The 13,621-nt window shown below is 52.2% G+C and overlaps 1 long non-coding RNA gene across 1 annotated transcript; it reads left to right on the top strand.

Annotated features, from left to right (window-relative positions):
• Positions 1–353: 353 nt before the first annotated feature.
• On the top strand, positions 354–4,272 carry LOC117196478 (uncharacterized). Its single transcript, XR_004476670.2, has 2 exons — positions 354–3,229; positions 4,032–4,272. It is a non-coding gene; the product is annotated as an uncharacterized LOC117196478 (long non-coding RNA).
• The last annotated feature ends 9,349 nt before the right edge of the window (positions 4,273–13,621 follow it).

The following is a 13,621-nucleotide window of genomic DNA, read 5'->3' as shown; positions in this document are numbered from 1 at the left end:
GGCCGAGGCCGGCAGAGCCGGCGTGGGGAGCTCTTTGGGGGAGGGCCTGCCTGCCCACCTCATCCTTCTTTCCAGAAATGTTGCAGGAGTGACATGTGCCAGCTGCCCACTCACAGGCAGGGGCCCTGGAGTTCTTGTGGCTCAGGAAAAGCATTTTAAAGGAAACACCCCCTACCCGGCCCGCGTTAAACACAATAAAAGTGAGAATAATAAATACAATAAAGGTGACTCACCAGCATCTAGTGCTTTTTGCTTGATGATACACATCCATTCGCACCGAGAGCCCCACCCTGCGGCTGAGGAGGCAGCTGGGGCTGGCGGCGGTGGCGGTGGGGGGACGTGCCTGAGGTCACGCAGCCTGCCTAGGTCGGGGGGGCCCGGGGACCTGGCCACTGGGCAGGCTCACAGCCGCGGTGCGGGAGAGCGACTGCGGTAGGGAATGGGAGAAGCCTGCTTCCCGCCTCACTTTTCAGGGCTCACAGACAGCCTCAGTCAGGCCTCATGCCCACCCCCACCCCATCATGCGCCTGAATGTGTTCTAAACTGAGCCAAATAAGGAGCCCACCACCAGACTGGGGGCACGTACCTGCAAGCTTAGAGGAGGCCCAGGCAGGGCCCCACGACGCACAAGGCCCTGAAGCTTTGCCGGGAGCTGCTGCTGGCGGAATCCAGAGGCCTCTAACCACCTCCCCGGGGGCGGGGGGGTGGGGGATGTGAGGCCTCTGGGGTCTCTCCCGCCTCACCCTGGCTGTCTGGCTGAGAACCTAGGAGAGACAGAAGTACCATGCTGGCAGCCCCAGGGATGGGCAGAGGAAGATCTGCTCCTTGCAGGGTGAGGCCCCAGCTGGTCTGTGTTGAGGACGGAAGCTGCCTGTAAGAGCTGGACGTTCCGCCGGGCTGGAGAGACCCTCCCTGTAGGAAGCTAAGATGGGGGATGCTGTCAGGAACTCTGGGGCTCAGCGGGCTGCTCTGTGGCAGCCGAGCGGGAGGTGTTCAGAGGCCTCTGGATTCTGCCAGCAGAAGGTCTCGGGCAGGACTGCCCTGGTGGCACAGTGGTTAAGAATCCGCTTGCCGGGCTTCCCTGGTGGCGCGGTGGTTGAGAGTCAGCCTGCCGATGCAGGGGACACGGGTTCATGCCCCGGTCCGGGAGGATCCCACATGCCGCGGAGCGGCTGGGCCCCTGAGCCATGGCCGCTGAGCCTGCGCGTCCGGAGCCTGTGCTCCGCAACGGGAGAGGCCACAGCAGTGAGAGGCCCGCGTACCGCAAAAAAAAAAAAAAAAAATCTGCTTGCCAACCCAGGGGACACGGGTTTGAGCCCTGGCTCGGGAAGATCACACATGCCACAGAGCAACTAAGCCTATGCGCCACAACTACTGAGCCCTGCGCTCTAGAGACCGCGAGACACAACTACTGAGCCCGCGCGCCACGACTACTGAAGCTTGCGCGCCTAGAGCCTATGCTCCGCAACAAGAGAAGCCACGACAATGAGAAGCCGCGCACCACAACAAAGACCCAGCACAGCCAAAAAAATAATAAAATTAATTAATTAATTATTTTAAAAAGGTCTTGGGCAGCCTGGTAGGGAGGTGAGATCCATGGCTTTAGGGGTATTCAAGAGCAGGTAATGTTTTTGATGAAAACCATGAATACTGTGTCAGTTATTTCTCCAACCGCAACATCACCTCACCTATCTTTTAAAATTTTTTTAGAATGAGTAGGTTTTACTTTAATAATACAAACAATCTCTCTCTCTCTCTCTCTCTCTCTCTCTCTCTCTCTCTCTATATATATATATATATATATAGTTGAGCAAGTGGGATGACCTCTTAGTGTGAAACATTGTTTGTTTTTTTTTATAAATGTATTTATTTTTGGCTGCATTGGGTCTTCGTTGCTGTGCTCGGGCTTTCTCTAATTGCGGCGAGCGGGGGCTACTCTGCGGTGCACAGGCTTCTCTTTGCGGTAGCTTCTCTTGTTGCAGAGCACAGGCTCTAGGTGCACGGGCTTCAGTAGTTGCAGCATGCGGGCACAGTAGTTGTGGCTCGAGGGCTCTAGAGCACAGGCTCAGTAGTTGTGGCTCACGGGCTTAGTTGTTCCATGGCGTGTCAGATATTCCCGGACCAGGGCTCAAACCCATGTCCCCTGCATTGGCAGGCGGATTCTTAACCACTGTGCCACCAGGGAAGTCCCGAAGCATTGTTTAGTCACTTGGCCATCATATCACGAGTGCCTACTAACTGGTCACGTACAGAGATGAAACAGACATGTCACTCCCTCACCCTAAACTCTTCCACGGCTCCCTGTTGCCTAGAGAACAAAGCCGAACTCCTGGGCCCAGCATTCAAGACCCTCCATAATCTGGCCCAGCCTCTCTCTCCAGCCTTGAGCATTGCCTTCCATTGGCATTAAACCACATTCTTGACTCCCGTCCCCACCCTAATGGCCATGTGTTGGTGTTCTCTATGCTGCTTGCCTGCAGTGCCTTCCAAGCACCTTCACCAACAAACTCCTGTTCTTTTCCATAAGGCTGAGGTCCCCTCTAGGAAGCCTTCCCTGACTGCCCCCTCCTCCAGCCCCACAGCTTTCAGGCATCCTCCATGACCATTGGAGTCTTGGCTCGTCCCTCCAAAGGTTTGAAGGGCAGAGCCATGTCAAGCCTCTCTCAGGGTCTTTCCTGAGGTTGGGCTCAGGCTCATGGCAGGGGGACATCCATGTGGCTTTGCAGAGGCCTCAAGAAGTTCCCATGAGTCCATGCAGAGCTGAGGGCCCAGAGGGACCAGCTCTGTACCCCTCTCTCTGGGAGCATCAGTTAGGGATCCCTGGACCCTCGGCCACCCTGGACACCTTCTAACCCAAAGAATCAGGCCGGGCCAGAGCAGCTTCAGCCAGCTCTGCAGGAGTGCAGGTGTACAGGCCTTCTCAGAGGACCCCACCCTGGCATGGTGGTCAGGGCCCTCCAAGGATGGGAGAACGCTCAGATGTTCCTGGCATCCTTGTCTCCGAGAAGGTGGGCAGGGAGGGACAGAGAGGGGACACAGAGGTTTGGGGTTGACTTTTTTCTCTTTCACATTCTAGTAAGGACCCTCCATGCATTGGCCAGGATGGTTGTGGGCTGTACCTCGCTGAGCCCTCCCCTCACTAAGGCTGCCCCACACCCAGCCTCTTAATGCAGCAAGCTCTACACCAGGCAGGATCCACCAGCCAGAAATAACAGGAGCATCCTCGAGGGTGGGTACAGGCGGAGCCGAGGTAACAGGAGAAAGGCTGATTCATCTCCAGGCTGTGAGGCCAGATGGTGCCCCTTGCTGCCCTCACCCCCTAGCCTGGAGGCCCCCAGCCTCGCCTGTCCTGGTGCTGTGTTCTGGTACCTCCTCTGGGCTGGGAGGAACCGTCCTAATGCCCAGGGCAGGGGAGCCCAAAGGTCACCCTTCCCTGCTTCCTGGCCCTGGCCAGAGCTGTACCTGTGGCCTTTTTTGCAAAGAGGAGACAGACGGTACCCACTCCTAGCCTGCTTGTGACGATCACATGAGCCAGCACAGCGCCTTGGCATGGAGCACGTTATATACAACACACCTCCGTTTCTACGTGGGGAAACAGGCTCAGCCAGTGCTGTGATTTGAACCCAGGCCTTGGCTGTCCTAAGGAAAGAGCTCAGGGCAGGAAGGAGGCTGGCTGGGGGGCTAGAGAGGGCTCTAGTGCCAGCCTGGGGCGGGAGCTTGTAATCCTCACCACCTCCTTTGTGCAACGCCCACGGACCGGAGCCCAGAGCCCTCCCTGGGCCCCTCTGCCTGGACCAGACACCCTGTGCTTCCTTCTGCCCCATCCCAAGTTCACAGTCAGCCTGATGCCTGGCAGCCTCAGGCTGCCCACCCCACGCCCCACCCCCACCTTTGGAGTAGGACCGGAACATTTGTTGGGCATTTGTTCTTAAGTTCTGGGAAAGGAGAAGGAAGGGAGGGGCGGGCTTCGGGGAAGGCTGCCCTGGGGACAGTAATCAGATCCTGGGAACCATGTGATTTGTTTCTGGCAGATGTGTTTACAGATGTTTTTGTCCGGAGGCTGGGGAAGAAGATGAGGACCCATTCCTTTATTGGGGGGCAGCAAGTGGCGCAGCAGGAGCACAAGGCAGGTTTGCTATCGGTTATTTAATGAACCTTCCCGGCTGGCCAGGCACAGGCGAGCAAGGCAGTAGCTTTTCCAGCAGCTCTGGGGTGGGGGAATGATTCCCCCTTGCTGCTGTATCAATATTCAGCTTCTTGTTTACATGTTCAGTTGGAATGTCCTCTATCTGAGAACGAGGATGAGGTAACTTAGGACCATATTCCTGGAAGTCTGGTTTCATGGTTTACTTATTCCTAAATCTGTTTGTCCTAAAGTGGACCAGCCAGTGCAAGGCATGCTGGGAAGTTTGCTGTGAGGTGGAGGGGTCAGGACTGGACACGGCTTCGGGGCCTGACAACTGACTGTGGACTCAAGTGTGATGTAGGCTCTGCGGTGGGGTGTGGGGAGGGCATCCACCTCCCTGGGCCGGAAGCAGCAGCGGGAGGGAACCAAGGTGGTGGGTGGGACTGAACTCAGTGGGGCGGGGGGAGGAGACACCCCCAAACAGGAAGACGTTCCTTGTAGCCACATAGTCCACCGTCAGTGAAAATCAGAACACAGCCCCAGCCCCCATCAACTTCCAAGGAGAGAAAATGCAGAGAGGAGGTCCTGGCTGCTAGAAACAACTCAGGTGGCTGGAATCAGGAGGGCCTTTATTATCCCACATGATATATTGGCTAAGGTACTCGGGAAGCTGCTGGTAACAAAAAGACCCCAAAGTGAAGTCACTTAAATAAGGTAGAAGACTGTTTCTCTCTCACATCACAGCCCCAAGGTGAGTGCCCCAAGGTGAGTGCCCCAAGGTGAGTGCTCCAATGGGACCACTGTCATCTCCAGGATGGGGCTTCCAAAGGGCTCCAGCTGCTGCTGTTTTTCAGCGAGTGAGAAGAGGGGAAGAGAGTGCCCAAGGCAAACATCTTTAAGAAGAGGATCCAGAATTTGCAATGGGATGTTCTGCTCACATCCCATCAGCCCGGACTCAGTCACATGGCCACACTCAGCTGCCCAAGGATGCTTGGAAGTGTAGTCTGCAACTGCGGGGGCGGGGGGGCAGCACATGTCCAGCTAAAACTCAGTAGGTTCTATTACTAAAAGGATGACAGGAAGAATGGACACTAGAGGACCGTTAACAGTGCCTGCCACAAGCAACAAGGAGTCTGGTGATAGGGTACTTCTAGGGTTGATTAATTCAGTAGCTCACCAACGTATTCATGTCTTCAGGGATCCAGTGTATTGACTTTTAGTCTCAGGCTGGTCCCCTCGTGGCCTCAAGATGGCTGCCAGTACTACAGCATCACACCCTTAGGCACTAATACAAAAAGGCTGAAAAGAGAATGTTCCTCCCTTGTGTCTATGAAAACTTTCTCAGAAGCCCCCTTCTCCAACTGACTTCCCCTAACTCTCCTTGGCCAGAATAGCATCATGTGTCCATTCCTGCTCCAATTACTAGCAAAGGCAGTGGAATGACCAGGATTGGCTTAGGTCGATTGAGAATAACCCCCCAGGGCATGTGATAGTTGTATGTCATTTCATTTATAAGAACTTAGAGGTAGGTCTGCAGCTGAGATGGCCTTGCAGAGCTGTCCTGAGCTGGGGCAAGGAGCTGGATCCTCACAGGTCACATTGATCAGTCTCTGGATACAGGCTGTCTCTGGAAGAAGAAATGACCTTGGATGAGCCAGTTTCTTCAGCCCAGGCAAATGCTGCTCCCCTGGTGTTGCTGCCTCAGGAGCTTGGAGAAAGGATCCCACTGAGCCAGCCCCAGGCCTCTGAGGATGGGGTGACAGTCAGCTGGTGCCAGAGTCTCTGAGAGGGTGGGATGCAGAGTGTGGAAAAAAATCTAAAACTGGGACTAAGTGCCAATGCTGCCTGAAGAGCCCAGAAACAAACCCTTACACTTATGGTCAATTGATTTTTTTCTAAGACGATTCAATGGGGAAAAAATAGTTTTTTCAACATATGGTGCTAGAAAACTGGATATCCACATGCAAAAGAATGAAGTTGGACCCCCCTTCTCACACCATATATGAAACCCAATTCAAAATGTATCAAAGATCTCAATGTAAGAGCTGAAACCGTAAAACTCTTAGAAGAAAACATAGGATTTATTCGTTACAATTTTGGATTAGGCAATGGTTTCTTAAACATGACACCAAAAGCACAAATAACTAAAGAAAAAAATAGTTAAATTGGACTTCATTAAAATTAAAATTTGGGGGGAATTCCCTGGCAGTCCAGTGGTTCGGGCTCTGCACTTTCACTGCCAAGGGCCAGGGTTCAACCTCTGGTCAGGGAACTAAAATCCCGCAGGCCGCACAGCGCAGCCAAAAAAAATAAAAAAACTTAAGTGTTTTTTTTTAATGTTTCAAAGGACACCATCAAGACAGTGAAAAGAGAACCCACAGAATGGAATCAATGGTTCATCAATCGTATATCTGATAAGGGACTTAATACCTGGAATATATAAAGAATTCTTACAACAAAAAAATTTAAAAATGGACAGTGGATTTGAAAGGCATTTCTCCAGGAAGATATACAATGACCAAAAAGCACATTAAAAGATGTTCAACAGGGCTTTCCTGGTGGCACAGTGGTTGAGAGTTCGCCTGCCGATGCAGGGGACACGGGTTCGTGCCCCGGTCCGGGAAGATCCCAAATGCCGCGGAACGGCTGGGCCCGTGAGCCATGGCCGCTGAGCCTGCGCGTCCGGAGCCTGTGCTCCGCAACGGGAGAGGCCACAACAGTGAGAGGCCCACATACCGCAAACAAAAAAAAAAAAAAAAAAAAAAAAAGATAGAAGTCCTGAACCTAAATTTCCTCAAATTTCAGGGAAATCGAAGCACCTCCTTATTTGCCTTAGCAATCCACTGTTTTAATAGCAGCATGGAACTCTCTTATAACAAAACCTTTCTTGGTTTGAAAGAACACAGCTGATTCCAGTGAATAATTTTCTATTTAAATGGAGGAGGAGTGATGATGTTGACGATGGTGATGATTCAATTTCCAGGCCTTATTCTCAGCCAGGCACCCTCATAAGCACTTTATACTTGTTAACGCATTTAATCCTCACACTCACCCTTTGAGGAAGGGCGTATATTGACCCCACTTTGCAAGATCTGGAAGCACCTTCTAAGTCAGGATAATTCATTTGTAGTCAATGCCATTTTTACATTGGTCTTTAACCAATTTCCACTTCCTCCATGTTTGGCCAGTCTAACTCCTGACAAGCCATGCCAGGTGAGCCCGCCTGGATAGGAGCACCCCATCAGAAAGAGGCCAGCATGGGGACTGTGCCCCTGGAAACAGCTACCTGGCTTCCCTGCCCTCAGACCTCTGTCCTCAGCCGATGCTGCCCTGTCACCCTCTCCATTTCTGCCACTGCCTGAGCCTCGCCATGGCTAGGGCTCCAGGCTCCATGCCCTGGTAACCCCACCTCCCCTCTCACTTCTGATGTCATCTCCCGTAAGCCCTGGGCCTCCCCATTCTGTTCCCTGTCCCTCCCATTCTGTTCTCTGTCCCAGGAAAGTCTCTACATGCCCAAGAACCTCAGACAAGCCAAATACACCTGAATATTTCTTCACCAGGAAACTCCACATCCTAACCACGCTGGATAAAAAAGCTTTTTTTTTTTTTTAAATCAGAGTTCATAAAACCCCCGATGACTCTGCAATGTTTTGGTAGAGAAAAAAACAAACAAAAAGCAGCATTTCACAAAATGGATTTCTGGCCATTGCAAAATGATCATAAACTGTCCCAACTTCCCAGAAAGACTGAAAGGAAAATTCATCTGCAATCAGCTTCTTACTTTCCATTTGGGTTTTAAATGCAGTCCCACCCCCCGTTTGATTACAGAAGTTCAGAACTGAGATTGAGGGAGAATATTCACACGAAAAAGAAAAAGAGATGAGCATCCAACGCAGAGCCAAGAAACTGCTGGAAGCCCTCAGCCCAGCCCAACCCTTTCCCATCACAAAGCCACAGAATTTCAGGACTGGGAGGAACTGTAGACCTACCGGCCCAGCTGTTACATCCCTGGATAAGCACTTTCCCTTCCATTTGGATTGTCTATAAATTACTGTACAATCTGAGATGCGGAAACAAACACTGAAATTAACAATGACTTAAAGAAGGTAGAATTTTAGTTCTCTCTTAGGTAAGAGGCCAGAGGTGGGGGGGGGGGGCGGTCAGGGCTCAAGGATTTAGCTGCTCCCCAAAGTCATTCAAATACCTCAGGCTTCTGCTGCCCTGTCTGTCCCTCCACACTCAGCTTTCATCTCATGGTCCAAAGCAGTCGCTCCAGCTCCGGCCATTGCACCCATAGTCAGCCAGCAGACCTGACCCAGAGATCACTCCCATCACTTCTGTTCTGAAGGGAAGCTGGGGAAAAAAAAAAAAAAAGCAGTTGTTATTTGGGAAGCCAGGTGCCCAGCTAAAATGTCTACTGCTACATAAGATAGAGAAATGGGTATTGGGGAGGGACTGGCCATGTCCGCCCCAGAGGGCTCCTAGGGGAAAATGCAAGTCATTCTATGGCACAAATTTCCAGAATGAGTTGTGCTGAAACATAATGAATGCCACATTTTGTTTTATTTGGAACTCGCTAGCATCTTGGGCACAGTTCCACTTTGTTGTTAATGTCAAAATTGCATCTCAAGAAAAACTGTAATGACTAGTGGATTTTGCTGCTAGTTCAGAGGGTGGGCTCTGGAGGCAGACTGCTCAGGTTTGATTCTGGGCCCTCTTCCTACAAGCCAAATGGCTTTGGGCAAATTACCTACCTGTTTGTGACTCAGTTTACACATCTGTAAAATGGGGATAATCGTTGTTCCTGCCTTACTTGACTGTTGTGAGATTGCATGTGGGAGTACCCGCACCATACTGGGGACATAGGAAAAGCTTGATAAATGCTAGTTGTGGTAGCTAGTCTCCAAAGATGACTCCAAACAATCCCTACCCTCTCTGTACACATATGCCCCTCCTCCATCAAGATGTGGAGCTTACCTGTAACCCCTTGAGTCTGGGTTGGGACTAGGACCCAGTGGAAGTGACGGCCACTCTGGGCCTGACCTTTAAGGAAACAGGCAGCTTTCACTTCCTCCCTCTTGGAACCCAGATGCTATGCTGTGAGGAAGCCCAAGCAGCTGCATGGACAGGCCCACATGGAAGGCAACTAGGCTCCCAGCTCACCCACAGTCTCCACTGAGATCCCAGCCTTGTGAGTGAGCCATCTGGGAAGTGGATCTTCCGGGTAGTCAGCTATCCCAGCTGATGCCATGTGGAGCTGAGAGATGATCCTGCCGAGCCTATGCAATTGCAAACTGTGAGCAAAGAAATCACTATTGTTTTAAGCTACTAAATTTGGGGGGGCGTGTTTTTTAATGCAGTGATAGATGACCAGAAGGCAATTTGATATGTAGAAGTAGGATGCTATTGAAATAAAAACTTTAGGGACTTCCCTGGTGGCGTAGTAGTTAAGAATCCGCCTGCCAACGCAGGGGACATAGGTTCGATCCCTGGTACGGGAAGATCCCACATGCCCTGGAGCAACTAAGCCCATGCGCCACAACTACTGAGCCTGCGCTCTAGAGCCCGAGAGCCACAACTACTGAGCCTGAATGCCACAACTACTGAAGCCTGTGCACCTAGAGCCCGTGCTCCACAACAAGAGAAGCCACTGCAATGAGAAGCCCGCGCACCTCAATGAAGAGTAGCCCCTGCTCGCCACAACTAGAGAAAGCCCGTGTGCAGCAATGAAGACCCAATGCAGCCAAAAATAATTAATAAATTAATTAATTAATTAAATTAAATTAAAACTTTAAACGTGTGGCATTAGTTTGGGAACCAGATGGCAGCAAGGGCCTAGAGGAAATTGTGAAAGCTTAAAGAACAGTGAGGAGAGTGCTATTGGATGCTGAAGAAAATAGGACCCCAGTTATGTAGCTGAAGTGGGATAAAAGCAGATGCTTGTTTTAATCCCCTCCTATTCACCTCTTTGGTGAGAGAGGGATCCCCCACCTGAAGGTGGTGGGAATGGCTGAAAACACAACACCCAGCACTGGACAGATGAGACAGCAATCTGTTTATGCATCATATATACTCACAGCCCAGGGAAAGAGGACACTGCACACCATGCAGACCCACACCTAACTTGCCCTCAGGAACAGTGTGAACAACCAGGGGCGGGGAAGCCAGGCTCTGTAGTATCAAGAGGGTGAGGTGCCTCTGGTTCCCATGGGCGGATGTGATGGGGTTTGTTTGTATAATTCCTCGGGCTGCCAGGGGGCTGAAACCCGCTTCCCAGGGATAAGCAGGAATTGTACCAGGTCCATGGGACAAGGTGGGTTGTTTAGCTAGGGGACCTTATCCACAGGAGCAGAGTTCCTGTGCAGGGGACTTGCTGTCAGGCCATTTGAGGTTCTCCCAATTTCACCAGAAGTCAAGGCTGTACATAATACGGGGCCTAAATTTTAGTCTTTATACCACAATGCTTAGCAAAACCGGTGGCTGTGGTGATGTGAAAGATAGAAAAAGTGTCCAGTGACCATGTAGGTCTGGTTAAAGTGACTACCAGGCAGAATGTTGAAAATGCCCGGTATCCTCTTCAAACTATTATGTATTTCATTTCTTTAGGAATGAGGTTGTCAGGATGAACATTTTCAAAAACATCTTGTCTGTCTTTGAGCCGAGGACAGAGCCTGGTATGCTGCTTATCTGCCTTATTATTTGAACGAATGCATTCTGATGCCTCTGTCCTGCCACAGGTCCTGTGTCAGTTTCAGCAAGTTCTTCACCTGCAAATAGTCTGCTTCTGTGAACAGTTTATTTAAGCAGAGCAAGTGACCGGAGCAATAAGCAGGGCACCTGGGGAGCCGAGATGACCAAAAGGTACCAGAAGGTAGTTTTTCCCAGGCAAAGTTAATTTTTTCTGCTTCAACTGCCATAATATTGTTTCCCAGAGGAAACGGTCAGTGATGTCAAATAGGGGACGCAGAGGGCTCAAGGGCTGGTCGCTCTGAGGTTCCTCCAGGGAGCCAGTGGGCATGCAGGAAGTGGGCAGGTGAGGCTGCCACAGGTCCAGTTCACTATGCAGGTTTTCTCACCCACGTTTTCTTGTTTAAGTCACACACCCACCTTACTAAGTTGTCATAAACATTCCCATTTTAGAGATGAGGTTATTGAGGCTCAGAGAGGTCATCAAGATTTGAACTCCTGTCTCTCTGGGAATAAAACTCATGCTCTTTCAACGACATCAGGGAGTCCCAAGCTGTCTCCCAAAGACCGTGCCCTGTGACTACCCAGGGGGCCCACCAGAGTCCCCGATCTCAGATAGGAATGAAAACAGACTACGTGGCAGATCCCATCCTTTGCGTGTTACAGTGCACAAACCTGCAAAGCTCATCTGTGTCAATGAGCAGGGGGTGGGGTGTGAACACCCCCAGACCCCACTCGGACTTGGGCCAGACCCTCTCTTCACAGGGCACTTTTGCAGTGTCACTCATTCAACTATATCATGGACTACCACGCACCAGTCCCTGCCTAGGGCCAGACTGCCTGGGCCTGAATCACATGCAGCTGTGTGATGCTGAGTAGGTGGCCTCAGTTTCCTCATCTGTGGAATGGTGGTAATACAGACACCTACCTCCCAGAGTGGTCGGAAGGAATGGATGATTTAAGGTGTATTGCACGGTGTCAGGCATATAGCAAGCACTCTCCTTTCATTATCATCATCATCATCATCTGATGAATAGATGAATGGAATTCATTGTAAAACTGTAAGATAGACAGGAAAGGCTATAATTAACCCCGTTTTATAGGTGAGAAAATTGAAGCTCAGAGGCATTAAAAAGGTTGCAGAGACAGAATGGGTACAATTATTCTTATTTTACAGATGAGGAAACTGAGGCTCAGGGAGATAAGTAACAAGTTCAAGGTCAAAGTCAGTGTCAAAGGCAGGCCTAAATGCTCTGGCCCAGGCTCCCCCTCTGCCCTCAGTAATATCCCCCTCTTTGGAATTCTGCACTAACACAGCAGGATTTCACAGAGGGCACAGGTAGCCCTCGTCATCAATGGCCAAGAGGACAGGTGGCCTGAGATGGTGTAGGTCCTGCAGTAGCTTGTATCTTCCAGCCAAATCTGCCCGTGGCCTCACCCGTTCAGGTCTCACCTGCTCAGGTGCTGCAGGAAGTCCCCTGGAAAATGTTGGCTCAGGAACCCCCCTCCCCCTCTCCCACTGGGCTCAGCACCTGTGCCTGCCCAGGTGGATGGAGACAGGGGGGCTGGACTTGGAGACCCGCAGTACCTCACCCTCAGCTGGCTGGATCAGAGGGCCCTGGCGCTCTGCCTGAATTGCACCATTATTGCTTCCTTTGGGTTTAAGGTGGTATGTAGCCGGAACTTCCTCACGAAGCAGAAATTACCCTGAGGGGAGACAATTAAGAGTTCTTAAAGAAAGGGAGGGGCTGGGTGTGTTTCTCGATTTTTAGTGAAAGGAAGTAATTTGTTTTGAAGGGAGGGTAGTGGAAAGGGATGGAAGAAAGTTCCAGAGTGTGGAAGTTGGAGGGGGCGTTGACTGGCACTTATGAGAGGTTTGGGGGAGACTGCTGTTAAGAAGCGCTCACGTGGATTAAGCATGTTCTTTTGCTAGGCTCTGTCCTCAGCCCAGACCTGCGCGACCTCATTGAACCCGCCAGGTGGAGACGCCTAGCGTTGAGCCCTCCACACGGCCCGCCCCGCGGACGCCAACTCGGCCTCCATTCAAGCGCTTCATCCAACAACCTCTGGAGCCCCTGGGGCGCAGGAGAACTGGAGGGACAGGGCTAGAAATGCTGAGTGCAGCGGGGGAATAAACCGGAGAAACGAAGGCGAGGGAAGGAGCTGGAGACACAGAGGATTATCGTGAGCGCTGGAGGCTCGGTGCTGCCGCCTTGAGGCTGCGCGGGGGACCCAGACGGAGGGCCCGGAGGCTCCAGGGGACACCCGCCGCCCCCCGGGGAGTCTGCGGGCGCCCTCGACCACAGCCACGGGGGTGGGGACGCAGGTCTCGGCAGGCGGACCCCCGACCCCTCACCAGAGCCCCGGCCGGCCTCTCCCACCCTGGGTTTTCGGCGCTCCCAGCATCCCCAGCTCTCCCACCTCCGGGCGCTTGTTCCAGCTGTGCCCTCTGCCTGAAACACTTCCTCCAAGCATTAAGCTCCTCGTCCTCCCAGGCCTCCCCAGGCAGCCCCCCTGGCCGTGAACCCCGCCCCTGGCCAGAATTTCTGCTCCTGCCTCCAGTTTCCCCGGAGCCCCACAGCCCTCGGGTACAGCGTCCTCTCCTCCCCACCGAGGGGTCCGCAGGGCTCCGATGGACAGACGCCGAATGAACTGGAATATCTGGAGCAGCGGAGACGCAGGGCGTGGTGGATAAGCGCCAGCGGACTCGCACACCCGCCTCCCAGGGCCGGCTACGTGGCTGAAGGGACAGCAGGACCTGGCGCGGGCGCAGGGAGCCTTTTCCTGGCCCGAGGGCGCCCCCTGGGG

Source organism: Orcinus orca, chromosome 11, assembly GCF_937001465.1.
Source record: "Orcinus orca chromosome 11, mOrcOrc1.1, whole genome shotgun sequence".
Taxonomy (NCBI): domain Eukaryota; kingdom Metazoa; phylum Chordata; class Mammalia; order Artiodactyla; family Delphinidae; genus Orcinus; species Orcinus orca.
This window is presented reverse-complemented; position numbering and strand designations above follow the sequence as displayed.